Source organism: Panthera onca, chromosome A3, assembly GCF_046562875.1.
Source record: "Panthera onca isolate mPanOnc1 chromosome A3, mPanOnc1 haplotype 2, whole genome shotgun sequence".
NCBI lineage: Eukaryota > Metazoa > Chordata > Mammalia > Carnivora > Felidae > Panthera > Panthera onca.
Window position 1 is genome coordinate 59,747,589 of NC_138341.1, and position 19,515 is coordinate 59,767,103.

Genomic DNA, 19,515 nt, shown 5'->3' on the forward strand with positions numbered 1-19,515 from the left:
CCAGACTCGCATCTGGGCCTGGATGTGGTAGGGAAGCCCCAGGCCAGTCAATCATTTCCCTACAACTATGGAGTGCCTAGCCCTGCTCTACTGCTGCCAAGAGGGAAAGGTCCTGTGAGGGAGACCTCTTGAAGCTCTGTGCTGCTGGCCTCATCAGGGCCTCTGTGAGACACCAGTGTCCCAGGTATCTCCGATCAGGGAACTTCTCTGCCCTGCTCTGCCTAAAATAAATCAATTTTTAATATAAAGACACAGATAGATTAAAAGTGAAGAGATGGGAAAAAATAGGCCATGCTAACACTAATCCAAAAAAGCTGTAGTAGCTATAATAATTTCAGATAAAGCAGACTTTATAGCAAGGAACATTATGAAAAATAAAGAGAGGCATTACGTGGGGCACCTGGTTAAGTTCAACTGGTTAAGCATCCAACTTTGGCTCCAGTCATAATCTCATGGTTTGTGAGTTTGAGGCCTACATCGTGCTCTCTTCTGTCAGCACAGAGCCAGCTTCAGATCCTGTGTCCCCCACCTCTCTCTGCCCCTCTCCCACTTATGTGTGCTCTCTCTCCCTCAAAAATAAATATTTTTTAAGTAAAATAAAAAGAAAGAAAGAGAGGCATTACATAATGACAAAGGGGTCAATTCTCCAGTAAGTCATAACATTCCCTAATGTGTACAGCCTACAATAGAGCATCAATACATATGAGGCAAAAGCTGGTAGAACTGTGAGAAGAAATGAAAGAATTCACTATTATAGCTGGACACTTCCATACCCCTCTAACAGGAATTGACAGATTCCACTGGCAAAAAAATCAGTAAAGGCATAGTTTAACTGAACAGCATCACCAATCAACTGGATCTATAGAATACTTCAACCAGTGAGGGCAGAGTACACATTCTTCTCAAGTTCACATGTAACATTCACCAAGACAGACCACATTCTGGGCCATAAATTACATCTTAACAAATTTAAAAGAACTGAAATCATACAAAGTATCCTCGCATACACAGTGGAATTAAACTAGAAATCCATAACAGAAAGATAACTGAAAAACTCCAAAATACTTGGGAGATTAAACAACACACTTCTAAACAACACATGAGTCAAAGGAGCTCAAGAGAAACTTAAAATATTTGAACAAATAGAAAATGAAAATACAACTTACCAAAAGTTGTGGGATCCAGCGAAAGCAGTGCTTAGAAGGATATTTATAGCACTGACTGCATATATTTGAAAAGAATAAATCAATAATATAAGTTTCCAATTTAGGAAACAAGAAAAGAACAAATTAAACATAAAGTTAAGCAGAAGGACAGAGTAAAAATTAGAGAACAAATTAATGAAATTGAAAATGGATACCAATCAAAACCAAAGGTGAGTTCTTTGAAAAGACCAAAATAATTGATAAATTTGTAGCCAGGTTAACCAAAAAAAAAAAAAAAAAAGATGGGGCTCCCAGGTGGCTCAGTCAGTTAAGTGTCTGACTTCAGTTCAGGTCATGATCTCAGTTTGTAAGTCCAAGCCCTGTGTCAGGCTCTGTACTGACAGACAGCTCAGAGCCTGGAGCCTGTTTTGGATTCTGTCTCCCTCTCTCTTTGCCCCTCCCCATTCACACTCTCTCTCAAATAAAAAAAAATAAACATTAAAAAAAAGAACAAATTATTAAATCAGAAATTAAAGTGGGGCCATCACTACTAATTCTGTGCACATTAAAAAGGTAATATAGAAATATTATGAACAATTCTATGTCCACAAGTTTGATAACCTAGATAAACTGGACCAATTCCTTGAAAACTGTCAGTGCAAAGCCCAATATGGGACTCAGACCTGTGAACTGTGAGATCATGACCTGAGCCAAAATCAAAAGTCAGAAGCTTAACTGACTGAGCCACCCAGGCACCCCAAAATCCTGTCACATTCTTAAAAAATACTGAGAGTAGAGTCTGCTTGGAATTCCCTCTCTCTCCTTTCCCCCTGCAAAATTAAACTAAATGTAAAAAAAAAAAAAAAAAAAAAAAAAACTGTAGAAGACAATAAAAGACAAGCCACAGAATGGAAGAAGATATCTGCAAAACATATATCTGATAAAGGACTGGTACCTAAATATACCAAGAACTCTTAAAAATTTTTTTAATGTCTTATTTATTTTTGAGAGGGAGACAGAGCATGGGTTGGGTGGGGCAGAGAGAGAGGGAGACACAGAATCTGAAGCAGGTTCCAGGCTCTGAGCTGTCAGCACAGAGCCTGATGAGGGGCTTGAAGTCACAAACTCTGAGATCATGACCTGAGCCGAAATCAGACGCTTAACCGACTGAACCACCCAGGCGCTCCAACACTTAGAACTGTTAAAACTCACAACAAGAAAACAACCCAATTTTTTAAATGGGCAAGTGATCTGGACACCTCACCAAAGATATGCAGATGTCAACTAGGCATATGAAAAAATGCTCAAAAATCATGGCACTAGAAAACTGTAAATTAAAACAAGACACCACTACATAGCTATACTATAATAATGGTGAACATTCAAAACACTGACAACATCAAATCCAGGTGAGGATGTCGAGCAAAAGGAACTCCCCTTCATTGGTGGTGGGAATGCAAAATGATTCAGGCATTTTGGGAAATAATTCAGCAGTCTATTACAAAACTAATCATACTCTTACCATAAGATACAGAAATTGGGCTCCTTGGTATTGACCCAACTAAGTTAAAAACCTGTGTTCCATACAAAAACCTATACACAAACATTTATAGCAACCTTATTCATAATTGCCAAAACTCAGAAGCAACCAAGATATCCCTCAATAAATGAATGGATAAACAAATTCTAGCACATCCATACAATGGAATACTACTTAGTGCTAAAAAATACATTAGCTATCAAGGCACAAAAAGATACGGAAAAACTTTCAGTGCACATTGCTAAGTGAAAGAAGCCAAATCTGAAAAGGCTACATATTGTATGATTCCAACTATTTGATATTCTGGAAAAGGCAAAACTATGGAGACAATAAAAAGATCAGTGGTTGCAAGAGATTCAGGAAAAGAGATAGAAGAAAGAATAGGTGGAGTACAGAGGATTTTGGGGGCAGTAAAACTATTCTGTATACTGTAATGGTGGAATCATATTTTACATTTGTCAAAACCCATACAGGTGCACAACACAAAGAGTGAAATCTAAGGTAAACTGTTAACTTTAGATAATAATAGTGTATGAATATCGGATGAGGATGATCTCTATAAAATGGTATGGAATGATTTCCAGAATATTTTATTAAGTGAAAAGCAAAGTAAAAGAGTGAACCAACAATATTTTCTTACCCCTTTTATGTAAGAAAGAAGAAATAAGGAGGAAAGTACATGTATCTGATCATCTGTGTAAAAAGAAACATAGAAAAAATATACCCAAACTCAACAAATGATGTTAGAATAATTGGACATTTATTTACAAAAGAATGAAGTTGGACCCCTTCCTGCCATCATTCACAAAAATTAAAATAGATTCTTAGGTACAATTTAAAGCACAAGGAACAAAACAAAAAATAGCTAAATCAGACTTCATGAAATTTAAAACCATTTGTGCATCATAAGACACCATTCAAGAAAGTGAAAAGATATTCACCAACTCACTGAATGAAATAAACTGTTTGCAAATCACATACCTGATAAGTGTCTCAAATGTAAAATATGTAGAGAACTCTTACAATGCAATGCTGAAAAGATAAATAACCCAAATAAAAATGGGCAAAAGATGAAAATACACATTTGTCAAAACAAAAACAAACAAACAAGCAAAAAACCCAAATAAAAGGCCATTAAACCCAGGAAAAGACTGTGGCTAAACATCATTCAGCAATTAGAGAAACATAAATGAAGACCACAATGATATCCCACTGTACACCTACAGAATGGCTACAATAAAAGACAATAAGATGTGTTGGTGAGGATACAGAGCTATTGGAGCCCTCGGACATTGCTGGTGGGTGTATAAAATGATGTAGCCACTTTGGAAAATGGTTTAGCAACTCCTCAAAAGGTTGACAAAATTACCATATGACCTAGCAGTTCCATTTCTAGGTATATACTCAAGACACAAATGTTCATATTAACATTGTTAATAATAGCCAAAAAGTAGAAACAACCTAAACACCCCTTTAGTATAAATAAAATGCAGTATATTCATACCACAGAATATTTGCAGCAATGAAAAAGAATGAAGTATTGATACATGATACACATGGATAAACCCTCAAACCCATTATTAAATGAAAGAAACCAGTCACAAAAGACCATATAGTAAGATTCCATTTACATGAAAAGTCTCCAATAGGCAAACAGAAAGAGGCAGAAAGCAAATTAGGGGTTCCCAGAGCAGGGGTGGGTAGGAGTACAGGGCAGGTGGAAAAAGAAGAGGAGGGGAGCGGGGGGAGTTCCAGAAGAACAGGGAGTGACCGCTGGTGAATACGGGTTTCTTTTGGGGGTGATGAAAAATGCTAAAAAATTAGATGTTGATGATGGCTACACAACTCTAGGAATACATTAAAAACCACTGAATTGGGGCGCCTGGGTGGCTCAGTCGGTTGAGCGGCCGACTTCGGCTCAGGTCATGATCTCACCGTCCGTGAGTTCGAGCCCCGCATCAGGCTCTGTGCTGACAGCTCAGAGCCTGGAGCCTGTTTCAGATTCTGTGTTGCCCTCTCTCTCCCTCCCCTGTTCATGCTCTGTCTCTCCCTGTCTCAAAAATAAATAAAATGTTAAAAAAAAAAAAAAAAAAAAAAAAAAAAACCACTGAATTGAACACTTAGGGTGAACTGTATAGTACATGAAGTATATCTCAATAAATCTGTTAAAAAGGAGAAGGAGAAGCAACAACGCAGAATAATGAAACTAGTTACATTCAGGTGTTGGGTGGAACAAGGAGGAAAGGATACAGCAATGGGAATAGGATACAAAGGATGGAAGAAATAAACCTTTTTAAAAATAGTTCTTACTTGGGGAACCACATTAAAATTCATTAGCTTATAAGTTAATTCAATAAGAAAGGGGAAGGATTTTCTAAAGCGAAATACAAATAAAAAGAAATAAAGCTGTGTTCTGAATTAAAAATATAACCACACTGAATGCTAAAAGTTTGATAAGGAATAGGATGTTTACATAACATGTAAATATATTTATATGATGCAGTGAGTACACAGAATCACTTTGACATTCCTGCCAAAAAGTCATAATCTGAACCTAATCATGAGGAAACAACAGACAAACTCAAATTGAGGAACTTTCTTCAAAAGTATCAAGGTCATGAAAAACAAAGAAAGACTGAAGAACTCTATCAGATTAAAGGAGAGTGAAGAGGGGCACTGGGTGGCTCAGTCAGTTAAGCGACCAACTCTCAATTTTGGCTCAGGTCATGGTCTCACGGTCATGAGATCTAACCCCACCTCAGGCTCTGTGATGGGCATGAAGCCTGCTTAAGATTCTCTCCCTCTTCTCCCTCTCTCTCTGCCCCTACCCTCCTATCTCTCTCTCTCAAGATAAACTTTTGTAAATAAATAAATAAATAAATAAATAAATAAAGGAGAGTGAAGAGATAATAACAGTTAAATGTAACATATGACCCTGGACTGGATTCCGATTTAGAAAAACACATTAACCTTTTGCTAGAAATGGAACTACCAGCATAACTGGAGAAATATGAATTAGGTCTACAGATTAAGCAACAATACTGTATCAATGTTAATTTTCTGACTGGATAAACTGTACTATGGTCACCTAAGAAAACGTCCTGGTTTTTAAAAAATACACACTTAAGTATTTACGGGTGAAGGGGCATCATAGGTAATGTTAAGAGAAAAATGACATATAGAGAGAGCAAAAGAGAATGATAAAAGTTGACACTTGGGGAATCTGGGTGAAAGGTATATGGAAATTCTTTGTACTAATTTTGCATATTTTCTAGAAGACCGAAATTTTTTCAAAATAAAAGGTTCTTTTTTAAAAAGAAATAATGTTGCAATAATATACCCCCTGTTAGAACCTTAGTACCAAAGATGACAACTAAATCAAAAGATTATTTTAAATACATAACTGAATAAATGAGAAAAGTCAAATCTTTCTAATGGAATTCCAAATGTAAGAAGACTAAAGGAAACAGAAAATCATCATTAGAATACAGTAATAATTGCCACAGTCAAAATCTACCAGAATTTAATATTAGTGGTTTAAACTTTAAAGAGAAATAGGATATTTATACAACCTCTCAAGTTATCTCCCCTCCAAAATTTGTTAATTTTTTAACATATGTCCACAAATCCTTTGATACTCCTCCTTCCAGTATATGGAACTAAATTCCCCTCTTCATGAGTCTATATTGGACTTAGTGTCTAGCTGCTAACAAGTTGAGTATAAAAAAGAAAAAAGTAATAACTTACAGTGAGAAATCTGGCAGACTCTACCTTAACCAAGTGATCAAAGTCAACACCACCAGTAATAACTCATGCTGCTATCATGTACCCTCTGATATGATGTGATAAAGGCACTTCACATCTGTGGTATCTTCCTCAAATCCATAAGTCCAGTCTAATCATTAGAAAAACATTAAACCCAATTTAAGTGACATTCTACAAAATACCTAGTTAGAATTATTCAAAACTATCAAGGTCATGAAAAACAAGGAAAGGCTGATAAACTGCCATAGATTAGAGCAGCTAAGGAGATGTGACAACTAAATGTAACGTGGTATCCTGAATTGTATCCTCAAACAGAAAAAGATTATTAGTGGCAAAACTGATGAAATACAAATAAGTCTGTAGTTTGGTATAACAATATTGTACTAACATTAATCTCTTAATTTTGATAAATGGCCATGGTGAATTTATTCACCCTAATTTTACCCAAAGTCAGCTAGGTAAAGAGCATACAGGAACTGTCTATATACTGTCTTTGCAACTCTTCTGTAAATGTATAATAATTTCAATAAAGTTTTTTTTTAATAAATGAATTAACCAATTTTTAAAAGATTATTTTGTAAATTAGAGCACTCTTCAAAATAAAGCTGAACCATTAAACTCAATCTCTAAACCAACTTATTGCAAGAATAAACTCAGCTTCAATTAAGTTACTCTGAAATAGACTATTACTACATGCTCATTGCATTTAATGATTTTTGGAGGGGGCATAGAGAAGCATGAAAGGTAACGAAGGTACTACTGTGTGTGGTAAACAAGATTTGGGAAGCTTAAGGGGAACAGTTGGAAAAAGTGCTAAAATAAAATAAGAAGAGGTTTAAAAGATTAAAATTACCATTCCAATAGTATCCTAAGCAAACAGGAAATCTGGAAGGTTCAGTTTAGGATAACTACCGCAATAACATAAACAAAGGACCAAAAGGGGCTAGCAAAGTGTTAAGGGCTATCATAAAAGCCTATACCATAGGCTCCCAAACTTTCTGGGTTTAGAAGGCCCTCAATGTGTCAGTAACTTTTTCACAGGCCAAAGGAAACACCTAACCATTCTATTTATTAAGTAGTCAGGTCCAAACAACTTAAGAATATATGCCCTCACAACTCGACACCTGTGTTGGGCACTGCACAACCTCTCAAACCTCAGAAGACACTGCCCTCCTCTTTCCTGTTCCATATATATTTTCACATAGTACTTGCTTTTCATAATAGCAACTGCCAACACTCAGCTTTGTAAAAATATGGTATCAATGAAAGGATTGTAGCAATCCAATTTTGAAAATGAACTACCTCAAGTATAGTGTGTGTGGTTTCCAACACATGTTGCTGTCATTTCCCTCAAAATTCTTCCATCTTTTGGCACACCTGTAGAGTTCTCTGCAGTGCCTTCAAGGCCTCCTCAGTGCACAGTTTAGAAACTAAGACCTTTACAAAAGATGACAAAGGATATTGCCAAGACAGTAGCAACAGAAAAACTGGAGTGAGGGGCGCCTGGGTGGCTCAGCCGGTTAAGCACAGGACTTCAGCACAGGTTATGATCTCATGGTTTGTGGGTTTGAGCCCCGCATTGGGCTCGGTGCTGACCTGACTGCTCAGAGCCTGGAGCCTGCTTCGGATTCTATGTCTCCCTCTCTCTCTCTCCCTGCCACTCACCTGCTTGTTCTTTCTCTCTCTCTATCTCCCTCTCTCTCTCTGTCTCTCTCTCTCTCCCTCTCTCTGTCTCTCTCTCTCTCCCTCTCTCTGTCTCTCTCTCTCTCAAAAATAAACATTAAAGAAAGAAAGCAAGAAAGCAAGAAGGCAAAACTGGAGTGAGAATTGAGACATGCCTCAGAGAAAAAAAAAAATCAGCAGATCCAGAAATGTTGCTTGGACATATAACAACTGTGCTAGCACTTGAGCAGTTCCAAAAATATAATAATAAAAATTATTGTATTATTAGCTATCCTCCAATAGTCCTTGCTTCTGTAGAACAGTCTTTTTTTTTAATGAACTAATAAACCTATTCAAATGTTTATATTAACTTGACAGCCTTTATAGGTGGCATTGCTAAAGTACATTACTCTCACTTTTAACACACACACATATATTACAGAAACTGCTGAAAAAAAATTCAATTCAAATTTTCAACTCATTAACATTTCTAGAGTACCAATAGGAATTGCCATCCAGCATTTGCAAAACTTTACTTTAAACAGGTATCTGAGAAAGAATCATATATAATAGTTCTAAAACCTGGCTTGATGATGGATCTTAAGCAAGCAATCAGGGAACTCCTAAAATGACAGACTTGCCAGCACCATTCCCCATTTACAAGCTCAGACTTTCTAATGAGCATGGAAATCTCCATATTTGCAAAGTACCCAGAGATTCTGAAATCAGCTAGTTTGAGAGGAAATGACCAAAACAGCACTGTCCAGTAAAACTTTTTGTGATGATGGAAACGTTCCATACTTGCACTATCCAATATGGTAGCCCCTACTCACATGTGGTTAGTGAGCACTTGAAATGTGGCTAATGTGACTGAAAAACTAAAACTAAAATTTTAATTTCATCAAATTTAAGTTTAGATGTAAATAACCACATGTGGTTAGTTGCTTCTGTACTGGACAGTACAGAACTTGATGATTTATTTTAAATATCCATTCTTATAAATTTTCCAAGTTGTACCTTTGATTTAAATTAGATGATCAGAAAACTAGGTAAACTTTATCCAGTTTAACAGTCTGAGTCTTTTGTAGGTGGAGACTTACCCAATATCATACCCTTTTTTTTTTTTCATAATAAAAATCCTCTTTGAATTAAGTTCTAAGAAAAGTCTCTGCAAAAAAATTTGGATATTTTCTTTAGCCAGAAGAAATATCACCTGAGCCAATGTGCTTCCCTTTTTGCCTTAGCTGCCAATAAATTCAGAACCAAGTCCGGTGTCCAGTGGTAACTTCTCTTAAGTGTCCAGTAACATGCATTCTCTGATCCTCAAGACTATCTCTGTTCTATTTATATCTCTAAATTAGTCAACATAGTGTTATTTTAAATTCTTAAGCAGACAAACCCTTTTGGACATGGGCAGAGTGTCAACTTTTAAAGTGATAACTTCTTTAATTAAAGTCAATGCTTTTATTGTTAATTGAGCTTTAAAGTCAATTTTTTAACTGTTTTCTCATTTAAAAAGTACTTTTAAAATAACAACACTAGGGTTAGTGACAAAAAGAGATATTTAATGGAACAAATGTATTGAAGAAAATCTTTAGGTACTTATTAGCAAACCTGCCTGAAAATATCACTATAATAGCGACAAATAAGACAAACATAAACTAACATCCTGCTGTAATTCTATAGCCCCCATTTCACAAACTCAGTTCTACTCCTTTTATAAAACATGCAAAAGTCCTGATGCAGAATATGAACATCCCTACTGAGCATTCAGTTCAAAAAGCTTGTGCAATTTTTCCTTCAGTACACTGGCCTATTTTTATATCATGCAGGGAACTACTTCAGTAGCTCTTTTGTTGAAATTTTCCACAAAATTAGAACACATTTGAAACATCAACAGCACATTTCTAGAAATGCCTAGTTTTAAGTTCCCTGAGCATCTAATTGCAAAACTAATGTGAAACTAAACTTAAATCGTCAGAGTAAAATTTCAAATAATCTCTTAAAATTTCATTTTAAAAATCAACCTTTGGGATGCCTGGGTGGCTCAGTCGGTTGAATGTCTGACTTCAGCTCAGGTCATGATCTCACGGTTTGTGGGTTCAAGCCCCACATTGGGCTCTGTGCTGACCTGACCACTCAGAACCTGAAGCCTGCTTCGGATTCTGTCTCCCTCTCTCTCTGCCCCTCCCCCACTTGTGCTCTGTCTCTCTCTCTCTCTCAAAAATAAATAAAATGTTAAAAAATATTTTTTTTTAATCAACCTTTAAAATACATAAACCAAAGGGTGCCTGGGTGGCTCAGTCGGTTAAGTGTCCAACTCTTGATTTCGACACAGGTCACAATCTCATGGTTTATGGGTTTGAACCCCACATCAGGCTCTACACTGACATTGTGGAGCCTGCTTGGGATTCTTCATCTCCCTCTCTCTCTGCCCCTCCCTCACTCATGCTGTCTCTCAAAAATAAATATATAAACTTAAAAACAAATACACAAGCCAAAACTTGATACCAAATTAAGGTAAGGGAATTTCATATTACTGAGAGATACAGTGTTCTAAATGGGATCATTAAAAAAATCATGACAGAGAAAAAAAATTCTTTAAGAAAACTTATCATAAAGAAATATATCCTAAATATCATAAACAGTCACCATAGGACACACAAACAAATGCTGGCAAATTAATTCTACTTTAGATGAATTTAATTAGTTTCCTTAGCCATATTATTTAGTTGAAGTGATTATTAGAAAGTAAATAAAGTTATAAGAATGTGAACTGATTTGGGGGCACCTGGGTGGCTCAGTCAGTTAAGCATCTGACTCTTGACTTCAGCTCAGGTCATGATCTCACAGTTCCGTGAGTTCGAGCCCCACAGTGGGCTCTGTGTTGACAGCACAGACCCTGCCTGGGATTCTGTCTCTCCACCTCTCTGTCCCTTTCCTGCTGTCTCGCTGTCTGTCTGTCTCTCTCTCAAAAATGAATAAACATTAAAAACAAAACAACAAAAAAAACCCCACATGAACTGATTTTGCTCCAGAGGCAAAGATAATGTAGTTCTTTTCCCCAAAAGCCAAAGTATTGCCAAAACTTAATTTCAGCACAGCACTTCTAGCATGCTCCCTGGTTTACTCCCACCCCTCGTGTCACTCCAAACTTCTGTGCTAGTTCATCTTTCTCTAACACTCTTAAGTGTTCAGGTTATAGTTTCAGTCTTCTTGCTTACTCTATCCTTTTGTCTAGATAGTTCTCTTCATCACTTATTGCTTAAATAATCAGATAATGACAATAAGAACAATTGGTAACGTTTATTGAGTGCTTACTATATGTCAGGCACTATTCTAACCACTTTACAAGTATTATTTCACTTAATTGTCAAAACAACTTTATTAGTTTCATCACCATTTTACAGATGAAGTACTAAGAAGTTAAGTAATTCGTCCAAGATTACACAGTCAAAATATATTTTTGTACATACACAGATATAAATGTTTTTTAAAGCTATTGTAAAGTTTCTTTCTATAGCTGGAAGGCAGGCACTGTGGGCTGGCCTCCATTCTTATGCAGTTAGACTACATTAAGTTGAACTGATAGTTTGCAGGTTGGGCACAGAGAAAACAGAAAGGTACCAGACTCTAGATTCCACAAACAGTAGCGGCAAGTAACTCCAATGATTTAGAGCAGGGGACAGTAAACTTATTCTTAAAAGGCCAGAGTAAATATTTTAAACTCTGCAGCCACCCAGTCTGTGTAGCAACTATTCAACTCTGCCATTTTAGTGTGACAGCAGCTATGGACAAATGGGCATGGCCATATTCCAATAAAACTTTATTTACAAAAGAAACAGCCTGGACCAGGCCAAAGCGTGCCAACAATCTAGAGGCTACTGAATCTGGTGTGGAGGCAACTGTGATATAAGCACTACAATATCAAATTATGGCATAAAGTATCCTCACTATTTTCCTTAAGTAACCTACAATCGAACTTTTGTACAGCTGAATTTCACGTGTAATAAATATTTAAAATCTGGATAAAATACAACATGTATCAATTCCAGTTTAAAAAAAAACAGTCCACAAACACTAACATAAAACTGCTAACAAAGTAACATATCAATTTGTTATCTACTAAAGTTAAATCTACCTTTGACAATTTATCACATGCAAAAGAAGACTGGGCTATTTCCTTTCAAGGAATAAGGGGTTCAAGATCCACATAACTTGTAACACGAAGTTCTGCAAAGTAAAACTCTCTGCCTTACCTCTCCCCTCATTAAAATTTTAGCACCTGTCTTAACCATTTCTCCTGCAATTAGTCTTGGCAATTTCAAGAGCCAGAGAGGCCATTTGTCCCACACTTTAGCCTATAAATTCCTGGACTAACCTCTTCACTCCCAAAAATCTTTTCCTCCATTCCACTTCAATCACCAACTGCCACTGTCGCACCCTAACAGCTATAATCTTATAGTACAAAAGATGACCCATTCAAATATAGAAGAAATTCCACTTAACTTATTTTTTAAAAAAGAAAATTAAGGTATACTCATATTTAATGTATATGGAATATTAATTAAAAACATATTGAGGGGGCACCAAGGCGGCTCAGTAGGTTGAGTGTCTGACTTCAGTTCAAGTCATGATCTCATTGTTCGTGAGTTTCAGCCCTGCATTGGGCTCTCTGTTGTCAGTGTGGAGCCCACTTCAGATCCTCTGTTCCCCTCTCTCTCTGCCCCTCCCCCATTTGTGCTCACTCTCTCTCTCAAAAATAAATAAAACATTAAAAAAACATATTGAGGATGTATGCTTATTTATATATTTTTTAGATTTTATTTATCTCTACACCCAATGTGCAGCTCAAACTTACAACCCCAGGATCAAGATTAGCATGCTCTACCAACTGAGCCAGGCAGGCACCCATATGCTTATTTTTTTAAACTGATAAGCAAACGTGATCCAGAGGAGACTACAACCTTTATCTCATCATTACCTTTAACCAATTCCTCCACAATCAAACATCTCGCTTTTTTCCAGTTCATTCACTCTGGTAACTCAACCCCAACAACTATTCAACCTCCTGAACATATCAAAAGCACTACCCTCTTCACTTTTTCATTGACCATCCTACCATTCATGTCCTTATTTTCCTCCTTTTCCATCTCATACTCCATGGTGCATCACTATAAGCATTCCTGTGCATTCACTCTCAATTTCCTCACCCTTTTTTCTCTCAGTTATGCATTCATGACAAAACTCAACCCTGATTAAATCCAACTCTGCCTATTCTATGCCTGAACCCAAATAAGGAACATAGCTCAATTAAAATATGCAAACTTGCTGGTTGCATTCATTTTAAATTTAAGACCACAAAGTTAAGAAGGTCCCAGCACTACGCAGCAATCTTTCTACATTTCCCTAGTCAATTCTTGTTTTGACAATACCTCCTCTCTCCTTAATCCTTCAACACCTGTCACCTCCCTCTCAGCTGATGACCCCTAATATTACTTCCCTGAGAAAAGAGAAGCCAACAGAAGAGAATGTCCACACCCTCCTGCACCAAATCTACCAACCTACCTGCTTCTCTACCCGTGTCATCTGCCTTCTCTCCTTATAACAATGAATTGTTCCTGCTTCTACTCAAGTTCAACTTTTCCACTTGGGTACTGGATCCTGTTCCTGTTCTCATATTCAAGGACTTTTCTCCTGAAGTTACCTCCTCTCCCAGCACACCATCAGTTTTTCCTTCTTTACCAACCATTTCCATCAAGCATTCCAATATGCTGCAAATCTTCCACGTGAAACATAAACCTTGACTCCTTGTCTCTCTCCAGCTACTCCTTAGTTCTCTGATTTGTAGCAAAATTCTCTATGAAAAGTATCTACATTGATCATATTTACCTCCTTTCTCCTACCCCAATCTAATCATGCTTTTATCCCTACCTGTCCACTGAAACTATTTCTCAAAGTCACCAGCTCTCTCCACCTTGCCAAAGCCACTGTCATCTTGCTCAACCTCTCAACAGTATTTGACACAGTTAAACGCTACCTTCCTGATAGATTTTGCACTTGGTTCCTCAGAGAATACAGTCTCCTAATTTTCCTCCTAACTTACTAATGCTTGTTTTTCAGTCTCCTTTGCTGGCTCTTCCTCTTCTTACCTACCTCTATATGTTGAAGTGTCCCAAGGCTCAGTCCTCCATCGTCGTAATCTATATTAACACCACAGGAAATTTCCTATAGCCCCATTGTTATAAATTCTATTTACTAAGAGACTCCAACCTCTTCTCTCTCCTGATCTCAAGATTCTTGTAATTAACTGCTTAATTAAATCTCCACCTGGATGTCCCATACTTTAAGAAAAGCAAAGCCAATTCTTGATTTCCCCTTCATGCCAAACCTTTTCCTCTCCAGGTGTTCCCCATCCCTATAATTAACATTACATTCATCTGGTTGTTCAACCAAAAGTCTACAATCCTTATTGATCCATCTCTGACTTTACATCATATCTAATCCATCATTAAGTCCTGTCAACAATTCCTTCAAAAAATTTATTTCCAGTTACATGGGTGTATACATTTATCAAAACTTACTGAACTATAGACTTAAAAGTGATGCATTTTATTGTATGCAAAAGTATAAGGTATACCTCAGTAAAATGTGGTGTAAATGTATGTTTGTTACCTGCATATATCTGCCCATTTCTCACCACCTCCATCACTACCTCCTTGCTACTTGGACTACTGCAATAGCCTCCTAATTAGTATCCCTGCTTTCATTTTTACTCATGACAATTCGTATTCCACAATGCATCCAGAATAATCTTGTTTTTTAAAATTTTTAATGATTATTTGTTTTTGAGAGAGAGAGAGAGAGAGAGAGAGAGAGAGAGAGAAAGCAGGGAGGGAGAGAGAGAGAGAGAGAGAGAGAGAGAGAGAGAGATGGAGATACAGAATCTGAAGCAGGCTCCAGGCTCTGAGTTGACAGCAGACAGCCCAAAACAGGGCTCAAACTCATCACCTGAGCCAAAGTCAGATGCTCAACCAACTGAGCCACCCAGACACCCCCAGAATAATCTTTTTAAAATGCTTATCACATGATATCGCTTCCCTGCCCAAACTTCTCCAATGGTTTCCTATACACTTAAAATCCAAAAGCGCTCAAGGCCATACATTATCTAATGCCTACCTACCTCTCAGACCTCACCTCTTTATCATCCTTCCTTTGTTCTACTGTGTTCCAGACACAATGGTCTTATATACACTCCTAAAACACACTAAAACAAACTTGTGTCCAATTACTTTTTTTTTTAAATGTACTTCAAAAGTAGGTTCTTTACACAAAAGCTGATGTACCTCTAACTCACTCCATTAAATGGTCAACAGAGAAATGCTTGCTGAAGCCATCCAAAGAAGTGGATCTGAATGAGTACTTATTAATGTAATTTGGCCTTCATAAACTCAAGTCAATACTTAAAGTACATTCAACATTCTAATGTCCAACTGGAAAACTAAACTGGATCAGTTACAGAAAGCCTGGAACATCAGATTAGGAGTTTACATTTTATCTAATAGGCCAGCATCACAAACTTAAGCACTAGGAAGAACTACTTTTTTTTTAACTTTTCAAATCCTGAGATCACAAAGAGGTATAAAGCAATGAAGAAAATGAGAAGTTACTTTCAGGGATACATACATACATACATACTACATACTACACACACACACACACACACACACACACAGTTTTTGTACCTCTAGAATTTTGAGCTATGTGATCATATTACCTATTTTTAAAATAAATTATAATTAAATATATATTTAAAACAGAAAAAAGGAATCTTTACGTGACATGGAAAATCAGAAGCAAATATATTTCTGCCTTTTTGGGAAAAGTTTATAGTACTTTAAGTACTTTTTGAATGCCATAACTAAGAATTAAATAAAATAAAAACCTAGTTAAAATATATTCATATATGTAGATGATACAGACACACACACAAAATGCAATATATGCTCATACATAATGGTTCACATCATGTATTGGGGAGCTCCTACCACAACTGAGTTCTGTAACCTAAATTATCATAACCACAACTTGCCAACTTTCAAGTAGTTTCCTTAAATACCTGAATAGCTGCTGAGAGCTCATACAGTGAAGACTTTCCTCAGAATCTAAAAGCCTACAAATGATGAAAGAACCAAATAAGAAATAAACTAAGAAAAAAGACAGCACAGTCTCTTTCCCTCAAACTCATCTCCAGTGGCCAGTCTCACAGCTTCATCAATTAAGTGAGATTAATAATTAAATGACTTGGGAACAACAATAAAGGTAGGAGATATAAACCCTTAACATCTCCAAATTTGCTAGAGCCTCTACGTGGCAATCAAGGGGTGATGAGGAATAGGATCTCACAGTATAGTGCCCTTCTCTAAGATGAATAAAAGTCATTCAGGTTTTTGTTCTTGACCTAAGTTCTAGAACCACTACACCATGAAAGAATCAGGAAGTGGACTCACACCCTATCAGCCAGAGCAAAGGTGAAATATTGTAAGACAAGAGAGAAAAGAACTTTGAGAACGCAGAAGCCCCAAATCCTCTAATCTATAGAATCCATCCTTTGATCAAAGGTAAAGTACTGTGAGTTTGCTCATGGCCTAGATCTAAAAAAAGATCCTTAAACTCTTACCTTCATCCTGTTATCTGGCATGTCCAGGCTCATACCGTATGGCCATGACAACAGAACAGGGGAAACATTCTCCTTGCCTTAATCACAGAAATAACACATTCTCCCTTGAAAAACATATCCTGATTCCCATGACCCTCTAATCTCAAGTTTCATCTTTATTCCTTGAGTTTCAAATTCATGCAGAAGTCAGTGTATTTTTAATATACTTTATCATGGAGTCATGAGAACACTTGGTAAGGTTGAAAACATTATTTTAAAATACTGGCTCTTGGGGTGCCTAGGTGGCTCAGTCAGTTAAGTGTCCTAGGGTCATGGGATTGAGCCATGCGTCTGGCTCCACACTGAGCGTGGAGCCTGCTTATGATTCTCTCCCCCGACCCTCTAAAAGAAAATACTGCTTCTTAAACTTTAACATGCATACCGTGTGACTCAGTAGGTCTAGGGCAAGGTCTGAAAGTCAGCAGGTCTAACAGGTGGTCCCAGGTGTTGCAAATGCTCCTACTTCTCAGAAAACATTTTAAGTAAGAAGGTTCTAAAAGGCAATAGAACCTATATACATAGGTTACCTCCAAAGACACAATCCCAATGGGATGCTATCTGTTCTTTTCATAGTTTATTCCTTCTTCCCTATACTAGTTGTTTACCTTCCATGTGACTACTATAAAATTGAAAAGTCTAGAACAGCCAAATATTTCTAGTGTTAAAGCCATTTCCTATCATAAAGACCTAATTTAATAGGTATACCATAATGGCCATCTCTAAAAATGATCAAGCCATCTATTCATCTGTAATCAAGTTAAATTTTCATTCGTTCACATTGAGACACATTAACAGTAACTTACACACTTCTCAAGGGAAAAAAAATTAGCAATGCTGCAAACTATAGGGAAGAAACTGATTTTGGTTTTTGTGGACGTTTTAATGTTTATTTTGAGAGAAAGAGAGTGCATGCAGGGGAGAAGCAGAGAGAGAGATGGGAGAGAATCCCAAGCAGGCTGCACACTGCCAGTGCAGAGCCCCACATGAGGCTTTATCTCATGAACCATGAGATCATGACCTGAGCCAAGATCAAGAATCAGATGCTTAACCGACTGAGCCACCCAGGCACCCCAAGAAACTGATTTTGTAACTAAAGAATCACCTGATGTGTTCTACATCCCTTAAGAAAAGACTCAAATTTAACCATCATAAAGGTGATACTCCCAGTATACTGCCCAGTTAAAAAATACTTTACAATGAGGATCTTCCTCATTCCCTAGTTTGGTTACCAGTACCCAGTCTTCCAAACCAGAAACTTGAGGGTCAATCTAGGCCTTTCCCTCTCCTTCATCCCCATCTGTTCCAGACTCCTGACTGAAATGACCATCAAGTCCTATCAATCTGGTGTCCTAAGTGTTCCTCCAGTCTATTCTATTTCCTTTGCACTGCCCTAGTCTTAGCCTTTTTCCTCACCTTACCTACTGCAATAGCTACCCTGACATTGCTGCCTCCAGTTACCCTTTCCACTATGATACCTACTCCACACTATTATCCAAGTGATTTTTCCAAAATGCAAACCTAATGTATCTTCCGCTCAAAACTTTTTACTATGCCCCCCACCCATCACCCACAGAATAAAGTCCAAGCCACATATAATGGTCCAAGCACTTAACTTTCCATGATTGGAATCCTGTCTGCCTTTCAAGCATCATATCCCACTGCACTCCCCCTATCCTATACTTTAAGCCCCATTATTATCAAACTACACTGCTTGAATTTCCAGCACATCCCATGCTATTTAATTCCTCCAAGCTTTTGCATAGGCTGTTGCTTCAGGCTAGAATATCCTTCATTTCTTCTCCCTTGGCTTTCTGGCCAACTACTATGAATCTTTCAAAACCCAGTTCAGATCCCAGGAAGCCATCCCGAGACCATACCCTCTTCTCTTAAAGAATTATTTCCTCCACTGCCAACTTTGTAAGTAATAATAGAATTTACTGGGCATTTACTATGTGCCTGACACTGTTCCAAGCAGTTTACAGGTATTAACTCATTTAATCTTCACAATAATCTCTCCTATGAAACGGTACCATTATTTCTTTTGCAGATATGGAGCCTAAATCACAGAGAAATAAATAACCTGTCCCCAAGCATACCAACTGTTAAATGATGGAGACAGATGAAAATCCCTACATCATACATATTTGTATTACTATTCCTATCAGAGTGAAGTTATTTACACGACTGTCATCACCATAGACTGTGAGCTCCTTGAGGGTAGGGATTATGTCATATTCAACTCTCAAGCCACAGTGCCTAGTGTAAAGCAGGTAATTAGTGCATGCATTTCTTGAATTGCATATAAAATAACATTCCTTACAAGTTCGAGAAAAAAACATTCAGAAACTAGTTTCCAAATATTCAAATATGCTATAAGAGTTCTAGAATAGAGCAAGTTATTTCTTTCATGGAATAAAAAGGATGTCAAAAAGAAAGGTAATACAGACGTGAGATTACAGTCCTTGTGGACAATGAAATAGACTTATGTAGCAATAATACTACATAAACACTGAAATAAATCAAAACCCAAAGGACCATTTGCTTCAGATTAACTCTTTTTCACTTACTAAATAAGAATTCTTGCTTACCATTCAAAGCAGTGAAAAGAAAGCCCTAAATTTACTTTGCTCAAGTAGAAAGAAGCAAATCATAGGCCAGCACTACTAATTGCTTCCTTAAGTCTG

The 19,515-nt window shown here is 37.1% G+C and overlaps 1 protein-coding gene across 11 annotated transcripts in view; it reads right to left on the reverse strand.

Annotated features, from left to right (window-relative positions):
* EHBP1 (EH domain binding protein 1) overlaps positions 1-19,515 on the reverse strand; it is a 365,951-nt gene that overhangs the window by 314,334 nt on the left and 32,102 nt on the right. The window lies entirely within an intron of this gene.